At 41.2% G+C, this 12,442-nt stretch overlaps 1 protein-coding gene across 3 annotated transcripts in view; it reads right to left on the reverse strand.

Annotated features, from left to right (window-relative positions):
* Nucleotides 1–12,442, reverse strand: part of SH3KBP1 (SH3 domain containing kinase binding protein 1) — a 211,615-nt gene that overhangs the window by 198,603 nt on the left and 570 nt on the right. The window lies entirely within an intron of this gene.

A 12,442-nucleotide genomic window follows, 5' to 3' on the forward strand; every position in this document is an offset into this window, starting at 1 on the left:
GCATCTTAGCCACATTCGCTTGAAGTGCTCATAAAAATGGTGTTACATTAAGTAACCAGACTGAAAAGTGGTGCACAGATACATCCTGGTGAGGTATTCTTGCTTTTGGAAGTGGCAATTTCTGCAAGAAGAGATTGCTGGCAGCAGTAGCCCGATATAGCCCAAACTATAGCCTATCCTCAGGCTATGCTACAGCCCTTTGCTGCGTGATGCCAGCTGCAGACAAACAGGGTGTCTTATAACAATTTCAAAGTTACGTTGTTTTCTCTCAGTTTAATGGAATTCTATCGTTTTTAAGACAGCAGTTGCAAAAATATTTACCCCAGCAGCAACTTTTCTGATTCCACCTGTCAAGTGCTAGGACTACAAACCAGTGTTGTGTTTCAACTGATACATTATAAACTCTCAAAAAGATGTGCGCTGTACAACAGTGAGAAGCTGGGCTGGAAGGAAAAAAGAAGTAATCAGCTTTTTTCTTTCTAACCTCTTACATAAATCCAAGCATTTCAAACTACAAAATTTCCCATTCAGAGGAAGGTCAGGCCCAGTATGGAACTTCTCAGCAGTTTCATAATTTATTAGTGAAATTAAAGGACACAACTATTGCACTTCCATATACAACAGACCATTGGTCATTACAGGAGCTGTAACTTCTGTGTGTGTATTGGGGCTCACAGCCCTAAGTACAAGAGCTCAGATGATGGGTAATTTGCATTTCATCACTATGGTCCAATGCAACATTTACATGCCAGCATCAAGCCATCACCACTAAGCCTCTACACCACACTGAAAGAAAAGCCAACAACCCCTCAAGGTGTTAAAAACACCAAACTTCATCAATTATGTGAGCACCAATGGAAGATGGAGTGGGAATGTTTGGAGAAAGGATGCATGTGAATAAAAGAATGCCTTTACCACCTATCAATACAGTATTTCTTTGATTAATAAAGAAATCTCATAAAACTGCTGCTCATTACTCTTTAGCAACTTCTGTTTTAACATCAGGTTCTTTTATTCTCCTTCAAATTCTCCTGCATATATGAATTCACAAGCTCCAGACAATCCTTGGGCAAATAAACTTCACTATTATATCAGATAACATGTGTCAGCTTCTGTGCATTAAAAAACTTTCAAATTTCAATTTTATTATTTCAGGGTGCAATTCTGGAGTAATAAGTTTTTGCTGGTATCTTTAATGCCTCTGTTTTCTCAGCTCAAATCAGTTTCTGCAGGTAATGTTTTCTGGATGTCACAATAAACAGAATTCACAAACTAACACTTTTTTTTCTTTCTTTTATGAACAAAAATCCACATCAGAGGCATTAGCTGATCTGTTTTGCTTTAATGGTGCTTTCCAAAATCCCATGAGTCAGTTGCAGGCCTGGGCAATGAGGCACTTCCATGAACATTTTTTAGTTTTATTTTCTCTTTGAGAAATTCTCTTGATTTTGAAGCCTTTCAGAAAGCAGAGATTATGCTGCAAGTAGAAGAAACAGCTCTTTGAACAGGTATCTCTGGTAGCAGGCTAAAGGTCTCAAGAAGTCTCCTCCACCTGAAAAAACACTCCCTTCCAAGAGATCCTCTTTAAATCTTATGATGAGAACAAACCTCCAAAAGGGAGACACTACACACAGCTCCTCCTTAGGAGAACAATCCTGAAAGCCAAACCTGATGCAAGCCAAAGAAGTACATCTGAAAGCTTATCCCTGATTTTCATTGTGAGCCAGAACAGCTTGTGACCTGATGACAGCGTTGTTCCAACAGGGAATCTGAGCCACTCTGTGCCCATTGAATGGGAATGCTCAGCTGAGCTGCACAAAGAGTGAAAGCACAAACAACAGCCAGCGTTTAGACAGAAGAGCCCATTGCTGCACTGAGGATGGGGGGAAAGGGGGAGAAAGCAGCAGGATGGAGCTTTGTGGAACCCAAGCAGAGAACAAACAGAGGCAATAAGCCTTGTTGTTTTATAAGCAGTCATTCTTCTGACAACCTCCTCCTCTCATCCACCCGCAGTAACCAACACTGGTACTGTCTGGAACAGAACAAGGTGTGTGGCCAAGGAAGTAGCAACAAGACAGATCCTCCTCAACTCATGTCCAACTTCCTCAGGTGCTGGCACAGAACCTTTCTACAGCATCCAGGAGGCAACAGGCAGGTTAAACCATGCAACCAAGAGAACTAGAGAGGACAGAAATAAGATGGTCACTGAATGTTTTCTACCTTGAGCACTTCTTCCAAGGCTAAGGAGAAAGCTTTTCCATCTAAGAAAAAGATTCCTGAACACCATCCCCTTAAAGAATCTTCTAACCACCTTCCCTGATTTCAAGTGTACAAGCTCTTAGAGTTCAGAGGGTCTGGAGAGGCAAAGACTGTTTCTTACATTCAATTTCTCTGCTTACAAGGCTGCATTTACATCACCTCCTTGGTTTAGGTTCAAGAGATACATTGACAGACTTGAACAGACAGGAACTGAAATCTACTTAAAATAGCAACATCCTGCTTTTAAGTTCTCCAAATTAAAAAAACATTGGAATTTCAGTACTTGGCTTTGCCAACTTCCATAACCTGTTTTACTCCACATACCAGAGGCACCACTCTTCCAGCAGAAAATATCAAAAATGTGGCTGGCAAAACACAATATGCAACACACACCTTAGCATTATTTCAGGGTACCAATTCCAACTCTGAAAAAACTTTGCAGATTAAAGCAACAGTCTCTAAAAGACAGTCAATCCCTTTCCTTCCTGACATCATATTTATGGGAATCCAGCCAAAGGTTTCTTCTGTCCCTAATTTCAAATAAAATGCATAAAGAATCACCTAGAATTGTGCTGTATTCTACACCAGATTGCTTTCAGAGTTCTGTATATCTTTGCATCTTAATTTAGGGAATTTTCAGACTCCGTAAGTGAAATACATAAGAAGGCTTTCTAAAAAGGGAAGCAGTACATTTGAAAGACAGGTCAAAGAGAAGGAAAGATGAATTTAAAGAAAGTGCCTATGAAAGGATGAGATGACAGAGCATCAGGCATGTGAACAGACAAAAAAAAATATGGCTGAAGAGAATTTTTCCTGAGAAACAGTTGAGAAACTGTAATGTAGATTTATTTTAAAAAGAAAAAAACCCACCCAACAGTCAAAACCCACCACAACACACGAACATAAAGCAACAAAACAACACAACTTACAAAGTGAAAGAAGCATACATTTACTTCTGTAAGTGATGACAAGAGGTGCAACTGCTTTCTGACAGAATGAGGTGAAGGAATGAGAAATACACAAGAACAAACAACAATGTTTTCTCCACAACTGTGAGCAAACTATCAAACACACTGCAGAGGAATACATATTAATAGATGTCTCATGACTCCAGAACCAGTGCAGACAATTTTGAATTGTCAGAATAGTTCATCATGAACTAGACAGTATCTTATCTTAATCTTTCACAAACCAAAGCCAGATAATTGAGATGTCAGCGAATCAAAAGCACTATTTATAGGTGCTTCACACACAGAAATTGCAGCCTTTAAAATAAGTAGCATGGTTAATGCAAATCAAAGTGATCAATTCTGAAGGGCAGTATGAGCTGACAGAACAAAGACCATTCAAACTGACCTCAGTGGGCAAAGTAAAACTGACAAGTGTACTTCTATTATTTTCAAATGAAGCTAAATAAAGGTATTTGATGAATGAAACAATCAGCACATACAAGGGACTTTTGTGTTAGGTTTCAAAGAAAATAAAGATCTTTCCCATTTTCAAAGAGATTACTGGATGGAGGAGGAAATAGCAGCTGTCCAGGAAGATGAACATTACAAACAATTGTAACCAAAGACGACAGCAACAGCAGCAGAAAGATTTCTCTCCTAGTTGAAAGGTTGTTTCTTGCAACAGAAAGAGCTGATCTTACTTGTACAAATTAGTTGGCTGTTCAAGGATAAATCTCTTTTCATCACACACTTAGTCAAGCAAGGAAGAAGAGAAGGATTTTGCTTATTAAGCAAACCTCCCATCAATAAAATAGCAGTTAACTAGCCTGGATTAACTATAGACACAAATCCCTTGATTAACCACATGTTACCTCCATGATGTTGGAGCAGTTCTATACAGATTGATAAACTCGACCTGCTGTGATCCACCAGACTCACAGACGGCTACAAAGAAAGAAGCAACTGAGGAGCTGGTCAAATCTATAAGCTAACTAGTTAAAAGCCAACAAAAGCCACAAAATTAGTTTTTTGTCACCTGAAGATTAGCTTTGTTGTTCAAGTTACTAACAATACATTTCCAACATTAAAGATACCCCAATTAACAATGAATCAAGATTAAAAGTAATCCAGTATTGGACTGAGATTAATGACTGAACTAGCTACATAATCAATTCAGTTCAGCAAATGGTTTAGAATCATAAAATGAAATGAAACTTAAGTGTTAGCATTTTCATTAACTAAATGCAACAAAAGCAGAGAAATAGATCAAACTTCAAATCTACTAGTTGAAGAGGTTTAACTGTCTGACATCAATATTTAAGTTTAGACCAAATCTAGATTTCAAGACTGCATAGTGATTTACCTTTTCTTTCCCATACGCAATCTAAAACCACAGATATTAAAAAAAAAAAAAAAAAAAAAAGAAGCTTGTAAGCTACCAGGCTGTGTTCTCCACAACTGTTGGCACCCTGATGTTTCTCTGAACAAAAATTAAAATCAAATAATAAGGTGTAGCACATGCCATGAAAAAAAACTTTAATATCATGAGGATTTATAAACTTGTAGACACTTTCTTTTTACTCTTCTGAACTAGCTGAATTTTTCATTTTATTAGCAAGTGATGTTATAAGCATTTCTTAGTAGCAGGCCTGCCTTCACATGGTGCGATTTTGTTTTCCCTGCTAGCAGGACACGCCTGGAAGCAGTGCTGCTCACTCTCAGGTGTTCAGGAATTGCCACTGTCACAAACTGCTGCACTGTGCACTCAAGGCAAGGCTCTCAAGCTCAGCCTTTACTGGAAGGCTTTCACTCTCTGCACTCATTTTCTCCATCCCTCCTTTCACCCAGCCATTTAAAGTCTGATGGGAACGAAGTCAGGTTTCTTTATGTTAAGATAGTTTTTTGTAGGTATTTTTGAGGTATTCTGGCTGCCTTGCGTAGGTTTTTGAGGGTTTCTTTTATGTGATAGTTTAAGCAGAAAAGTTGGATATTTGTATTCAATGAAAATGGCAGTTCTGCAGCTTCAATGAACTGTAATTCCAGGCTATTTAATGGGAAATTAAGGTGGTCTTGTCTAGAGTGAAAGGTTTTGATAGGATATTTTTCCGTAAAGCTGTTGATGACAATAAAGACATTTTCGTAAGAAATGAGTAACAAAAAAGTACTGCAGTAGTCAATCTTCATCAACAAAACATTAAAATATAAATAAGCATCAGTACTCTTCCAAAGCAAGCCACTAATCCTTACATTTGGGAACACAAGGCCAAAGCTAAAACACTTTTTAAAAAGTAGTCCAAAGTTAACTGCAAAGAAGTTTTTTAAGCCTTGCCATAACAAAACCTCTAAATAAAGGCATATTTTTCTGGGCACAGTTTAGAATCTCTGGTGTGCCCTTTGACAGTGGGAAATAGAGGAGCACTAACAGCTCAGTGAGACCTCACAGAAAGGACAGCAGGAATGAGAAAAACACTGAAAAATTAAGTTGAGGTCTTGCTGCTTGCCAGTTTTATATCTGTCACAAGGACAGAAAATTTTCAATGCTGCACAGACCTATCAGGGGGAAAAAAAAAAAAAAAAAAAAAAAAAAAATCCACTCTGCCAAGTTGCCAGAGTATGAAAAATGGTTTTTTGCCAGTGGTGAGGACAAATCAGCAACCACAGAGAGAGAACATACTTAACTTAAACCTGACATGAAAGTTCCCAAAGAATGGCTTTACAATTGCCTCAAAAATGAAAAGTTCTGTACGTGTACACTTATACTGTGATCCTCCTGCTACCTTTAATGAAAACCTTTATAAATCCAGCTCATGGGGAAAGACAGGGCTACATACAAAGAGAGCCAGGCTGACACAAGTAGTCCATACAGCACCAGCAGTTGCACTGACCTCCAAAAACTTCTCCCCACAAAACTTAAAACAAGCAGGAAAACACCCTGAAGTGACTTTTGTGTGTGTTTGTTTTGAGACCTTCTTATCAATAAAATGCACCAACATGTTGCTTTTTAAGGAAACAAGCAAATTCCTGGAAATTAGAAGTAGAGAACACAACACGTTAGGAGGATTCCTATTTTGCAGGGGTGGGTTTTTTGTTTGCTTGTTTTAGGTGAGCTGTTTTCAGTTGTTTTTTTTTTAATGTAAGTCACAAATTCATTAATTACAAATTACCTGTGAGACATAAACCACGTAAATTTTAAATGCAAGCAGTGTGACCACTGAAAGTTAATTAAATATTGATAGATCATTTTGAATGCTTTGAGTTGGGAGAGACCTTTAAAGATCTAGATCTAGTCTAATTGGGCCTTGACTTGCAACACATGCAATGAATCTATATTGACATTTTCAAAAAAGCATTAGTTCCCCCGGGGGAGCCGTGCACCAATGCTGACTTTGATCTTCAAATAAATGAAGAGACTTACACTGGTTTTGGTGTGAGCAGGTTTCAATTGTCAGAAGTGATTTAGCTGCACAGCGTGAAAGACAGAGAATGAGATAAAGAGGAACTTTTTCCTTCTGTACAATACTCCTAATGAAATTCAAAGTCAGAGTTCAAAAAACACCTCTTTACACTGACACTACAGATTAATCAGAAGTTAGGGATATTTTCCTTGTATAAATGCTCGGCTTTCTGTAATACATTATCTTTGTTACTAATGAGAATTTTTTTCAGCACAGACATAATTTCTGTTCCACAACTCTGCACAATTCTTCATACTAAATCAGAAGCACAAATCCTCAGCAACACTCCCACTGTAATACAAACTGCTCTAAGACTGGGAACAAAGACATCCTTTCCCCTTCCACTGCTTGTCCTGCAGGATACTCCGTTCTCTAAGGCAAAGTTACGTTAGGAATGAAGCAGAGCCAAGACCTTCAACAGTCACCTCACCACACAGCTTTTATGTGGATTTACCACTGCATTCTCAAGAGTTGCTATCTCCTGATGCTTCTCAGTTATCAATAATAAAAAGGAAAGGAAAGACAACTACATTTGATAATACAATCCATGACTGCTGAACTGCCGTATTTGCATATTCTCTCACACATGGGGGCTTCAAGCTTTTATTGTGTTTCTTCTCAGTGTGAAGCAGACTGTCAGCAATTACTTTTACATTAGCTGAATTACTGAATCTTGATATTCACCTCCTCTCTCATTCCCCTCCCCCTGATATATTCTTTCATCATTCCTCAGTGTACAGAATGTAGATATGCCCTGCAGCTACTTCCTGCTTTTGCATCAAGGGAAAACATCCGCTCCCTGGTCCAGGATTTCAAAAACCACACAGAGAGGAACCATACAAAATCCATCATCATTTTTTATAAGCTTGCTCTATACCAGCAGGATCAGAGCAAAACAACAGATACCATCTCTGCAGCTGTTTTCACTCCTTTGATCTCATCAGGGCTAACCTGCTTGCAGCAGGTCAGTGACCTCTAACACATCAGACCTGACATTTCAGCTGCTTATTTCACATTTCCAAGCTCTCCTTTTTCTCCTCCTAACACATGTGACCCTTCCCCTATAAGAAGGAGTCAATGCACCATCTACAAGGTCAACACTAACCTCTTATACAAATTCTGATATACCAGCAGTATTCTTAAAGTCCCTCTAACATCCAGTGAATAGCATTTACAAAATAAGCAATCTTAATAACATCGGAGATAAATTGTGATAAATTGTATATATTACATTAGTAGCAGTTTAAACAGAAATATGTATGCACTCAACATTCATATCAAAAGAAAACTGCTTCTCAATAAAGTGTTTTATTACATTACATTGTTATTGTTACATGCTCATTACATCGCTTCCTTAAACCCAAGCAGAAAAAACCCCAATTTTCTAGCAGGTCTGCTGTAATCTTCTAAATATGAATCTTTGATTAGCACAAAAACAAGCAAGAATTCTGCTTTTTAAAGAAACCACCTATTTTAAGTATTATGTTCATTATCACACTTCCTGATCTAAAAGCAACAGTTAATATAAAAAAGCAACTCTCATGGAGTCTGAGGAAGGAAGAGCTACTGCAAAGGAGCAAGCAGAAGAGATGCCACAATCAGAAATTATTTTCATAATCTTTTGCATATACACACATATTTACATCTTTTATATTTCTTGATTTCCAATCCCTATTTTGATCCATATAGAAGGCAGCTCTGACAACCTTTTCTGACAGGAATGTCACCATCTCTTGACTTCTAGGAAAAGAAAGCTTCACGCCAGCTACTTTTAAATGAAACTTTACACGGGTCACTGAAAATATTTTATTACAGTTTATGAAAACTCCACTGAAACTCAGACCATAAGCCGTTCGTGGGCTGTACAATGTCACCAAACATTATGGAAATATGATCCTGAACAGCTCTAATGTAGCTGTCTTCTTGTGAGAAACAAACCTAACAAATGACCACGAAAGAATTAAAATGAGTAACAACCTCTATGAGGAGAATAAAGACTTTTTACAAGTTGGAAGGATTTTTAGACAAAATTTTCACCGTGAAGCCATTTTACAGTTGCTTAAAACCTTATTTTAAAAAAGAAATCTGAGCGAAAAAAAGTCATGCTAATCATCTTTCTTATTGCTTTTCCTTATTCAGCTGAAACTGTTCAACCAAGGATGTACCTCCAAGGATGACTAGAATGACAAACACCATTTCTATTTTAAAAACCTTACAGCTGTTTTCCTGAAAGGCTCCAATATCTCCACCATTTTGGAAAGGCAACCACAAGCACACCTACCATCTTCTATGAGGGATGTGTACAACTTCTGCTAAGCTCAGGCCTCAAAAATTGGTCCTTTTAGATGGGAGCAGAGAGCTGCTGGAGCTCACCAGCTGCAGTGAGCACTCTCCAGGTGTCACCCAGGGCCAAGCAGAAGTTTGGATGCAGGCACAGCTCTGGTGCTGGAGGTCAGCCTGGCCCCAAAGGCAGGAAATGTGCTCAGAGCACTCCCTCTGTTGATGCTTCAATAAGAGAGAGGAAGGTGGAGGAAGCAGCATCTCTAGAACGTGTAAAGAGAAACAGAGGAGGGAGGAAAAGTCGAGGGCAGGGGATAGAGGAGAATTTAGAAAAAAAAATTAAGAAAGGCAAAACCAGAAAAAGGTACTGCAGCTAGTAGAGAATAATCACACTCTCACATACTGAGATTGCATTCTTTTGATTGCATTACCTCTTGGTGAAACATTCCTTTGGTGTGTACAAACTAGCTGCAGTATTCCACAGCAAAGCACCTTTCTCAACCAGCTATGTAAAACCACAGAGACAGCAGCTGTCTGCCAGTGCAAGTAATCTAACTGGTTCAAAGGGCACAAGACTCTGGATCCAAACTCCCAACTATGGTGGCTGCAGAGGTGATCAATGGGATTTCACATGAACAAAAGCAACACTTCCTCTCTTCCCTTTTCCAAACAGCAGAGCTTTAACAACACCTTGAAAAACATTTAGATGAAAAAATATTGACAAAGGAAGTGTTTAAGCACTGTGATGAAGGCTTCAGCTGCATAGCTTCATTTCAAGGACCCACACCTCATTTAATGCACTAAACTGGCTGTGCTTTGAACATGAGTAAAGACTGCACAGCAGAAGAAAGGATTTTCCTTCATTTACTGTAGAAGTTGGGAGGTGTGTCTCAACTGACAGAAGGAGCTGCACAGCTGCTTCACGATGGTGGAATCACACTTCTAATCTTGCATTTTCTAAATCTGATAAGCAGTACATTTCAAACCAGGTTTCCCCGCATCTACTTTCTTTTCTGCACCTTCAGCTTCAGGAGGACAGTCTGATGTGTGGGCACCCCATGCTCTTGCACTTGAGACTGCATTCCCTGACCACACGCCAGTCTAAGTAGTTTCAAAATAGAAACAGAACAAAGCAAACCCAAAAGCAACAACAAACAAACAACACACACACAAGTCCCCACAAAACGCCACATCTTTATTTCTCAAACATTTCAGGAGGGGGACCGAGCCTGTTTCACTGTGTTCATGACTGCCTTTAAGATCTCTGCCTTATCCTCCCCCTTTTTATGTTGTAGAGAAGTAGCACCATTATTTCACTCAACTCTCCTGAGAAGTCCATTCCAAGTGTAAAATAATTAATTTTAATGTACTCTGCCTATAATACAGAAGAGCTCATAAAACATCAATTACATGTAGTATTTAGTGTAAGGTTTGGGGTGTGTGCTGTAAAAAAGCACTGAATCTCAGTACCCAGGTATGTATAACATACACCCATCCACACATCCACAGGGCTGGGCTAAAAACACCCTGCAGTGACACACAGAAAATAGAAATGGTTAATATAAGAAGGCATATAAGTAATCTAAAAATAAAACATTAGGAATCGTAACAGTGTAGTACACAAAGAATTCTCTTCTGCATCTGAGATACCTTACAAAAATGCAAACTATGTTAAAAATGTTTTAATAAAACTGCTTTCATTTGGTATCTTCTAGAAAGATTTTACTTTCATACTATGCATATCTTCACCTCCTGGCACAATTTTTCTATTTGTTTGTAAACTGTGAGAATGACTTACCATTTAAAGATACGAACAATTAAATCATATCTACCTTCCATCCCCTCCCATTTTGCAAAGCTAAGTATGACTGAATCATGAAGATTTGGAAAAGTCATCATCCAAATGAGCTTTAAAGAAGCCAGATGTGTAGGATTTACTGCCCAGGAGAGGGGTGGGTGGGTAAAAAGAATAAAGATGGCCTTTGCTACCAAGTTACTGTATTAAAAACCTTCCTAGAGCTCTATCAATGTAAATTACTTTGTTGGTTCTTTATTGCTTTACTTAATCTTTTTAACCATGAAGGCTAATATTTGGACTATGGAGTAAATAGAAATCAGAAAATTCTTATTGCCTCACAATACAAAGTTACTGAGAAATAAATGTGCGGGAAGAGGATAAGAAACCAAAAACAATTTTTTAAAGAAAAATTATTTCCTATGACATGCCCTACTGCCTGCGTACAGATTCTGCTTCGTTCAGCAGTTACAAACCCAACCTCTCAATACACTACTACGTTTAAAATCTTATCTGTTGCGGCAGAAGGCAGAAGTTGAGAGCTGTGCCAGCGAGCCGGCAAACCAGCGCTACCAGAACTCCTCCAATGCCCCAGTGAAGTGTGGCAGCCGGGGGTGCCGGCCTGCTGTCAGCACAGCGCCGGGGCTCGGCAGGATCCATCTGAGCCCAAACGGGAGAGCTAACTGGAAGTCCATAGCAAAAAGCTCGTGCTTGATCTGGTAATGCACGGGTAGAGCAGCTGTGCATCGCTCCCACAGCACCCCGCAAACTAAATTTCTCAAAGAACAAAGGGACGATTTATTTCCTACTATATTCCCAACGTCACTGTATTACAACAGGTGAAATTGTGCAAAATGTCTTCCCGCATAACGCGTTACATTCAGTCGTTTCGGTGATGCTGCTCTTAGGTTCCCCCACAGTCCGACCGCATTTCCGCCGCCGTGAGCGAAGCGGGCAGCGGGGGCCTGGGGACGTCCAAAAGCCGCTGCTCCGGAGCACCGCTCGCCGCCGTCTCCAGACGCCGGCCGGTGTGTGCCCCAGGGCTGTCCACGGACAGCTGCCGCTTCTTTTGTTCCCGCCCGTCCGTCATTTTCCGCCGGGCACCGCGCTGGGCAGAGCGAGCCTCGGGCAGCCGCACTCCAGCGACGCCGCGGGCGCATCGCTCAGCCAGCCCGCGCCTGGCACCGCCGCCGCCGCCGCATAATGGGACAATTCAACCCCGTCCTCCCTCCCTGCCTCCCGCACAGGTAACGGGCGCTGCCCAGCCCGGCCCGGCCATCCAGGCGCAGCCTCTTCCCGAAGTCCGCGGGTGACACCTCACGGGCAGCAGCAGCCGAGCGCCGCCCGAGTCGCGCCCCGCTCCGCGGCTCCAACGACCCCGCGCAGCGGCCCCGGCGGCCGCCCCCGCCCGGAGGGGCAGTGAGGGGAGGTGCGGGGCAGTGACCGGCGGTGCATCCCCCCTCGGCCGCCCGCGCCCTCGGAGCTCTCCCCGCCGCAGCCCCTCGGAGCGCAACCTGCGCGCCCGGCGCGGAGGTCTCTTCTCTCCGCCCGGCCCGGTGCCACCACACCCCAGACAGCCCGGGGAGGGCTGTGCCCGGCGGGAAGGCGCCGGGGCCGGGCAGCCGATACACGGGAAGGTTCGTAACCGTGTCAGCCCCACTCGGGAGTACCCACAGCGTCAGCCCCGAGGGGCACCCGGCCGT

This window comes from Hirundo rustica, chromosome 2 (assembly GCF_015227805.2).
Source record: "Hirundo rustica isolate bHirRus1 chromosome 2, bHirRus1.pri.v3, whole genome shotgun sequence".
Taxonomy (NCBI): Eukaryota; Metazoa; Chordata; class Aves; order Passeriformes; family Hirundinidae; genus Hirundo; species Hirundo rustica.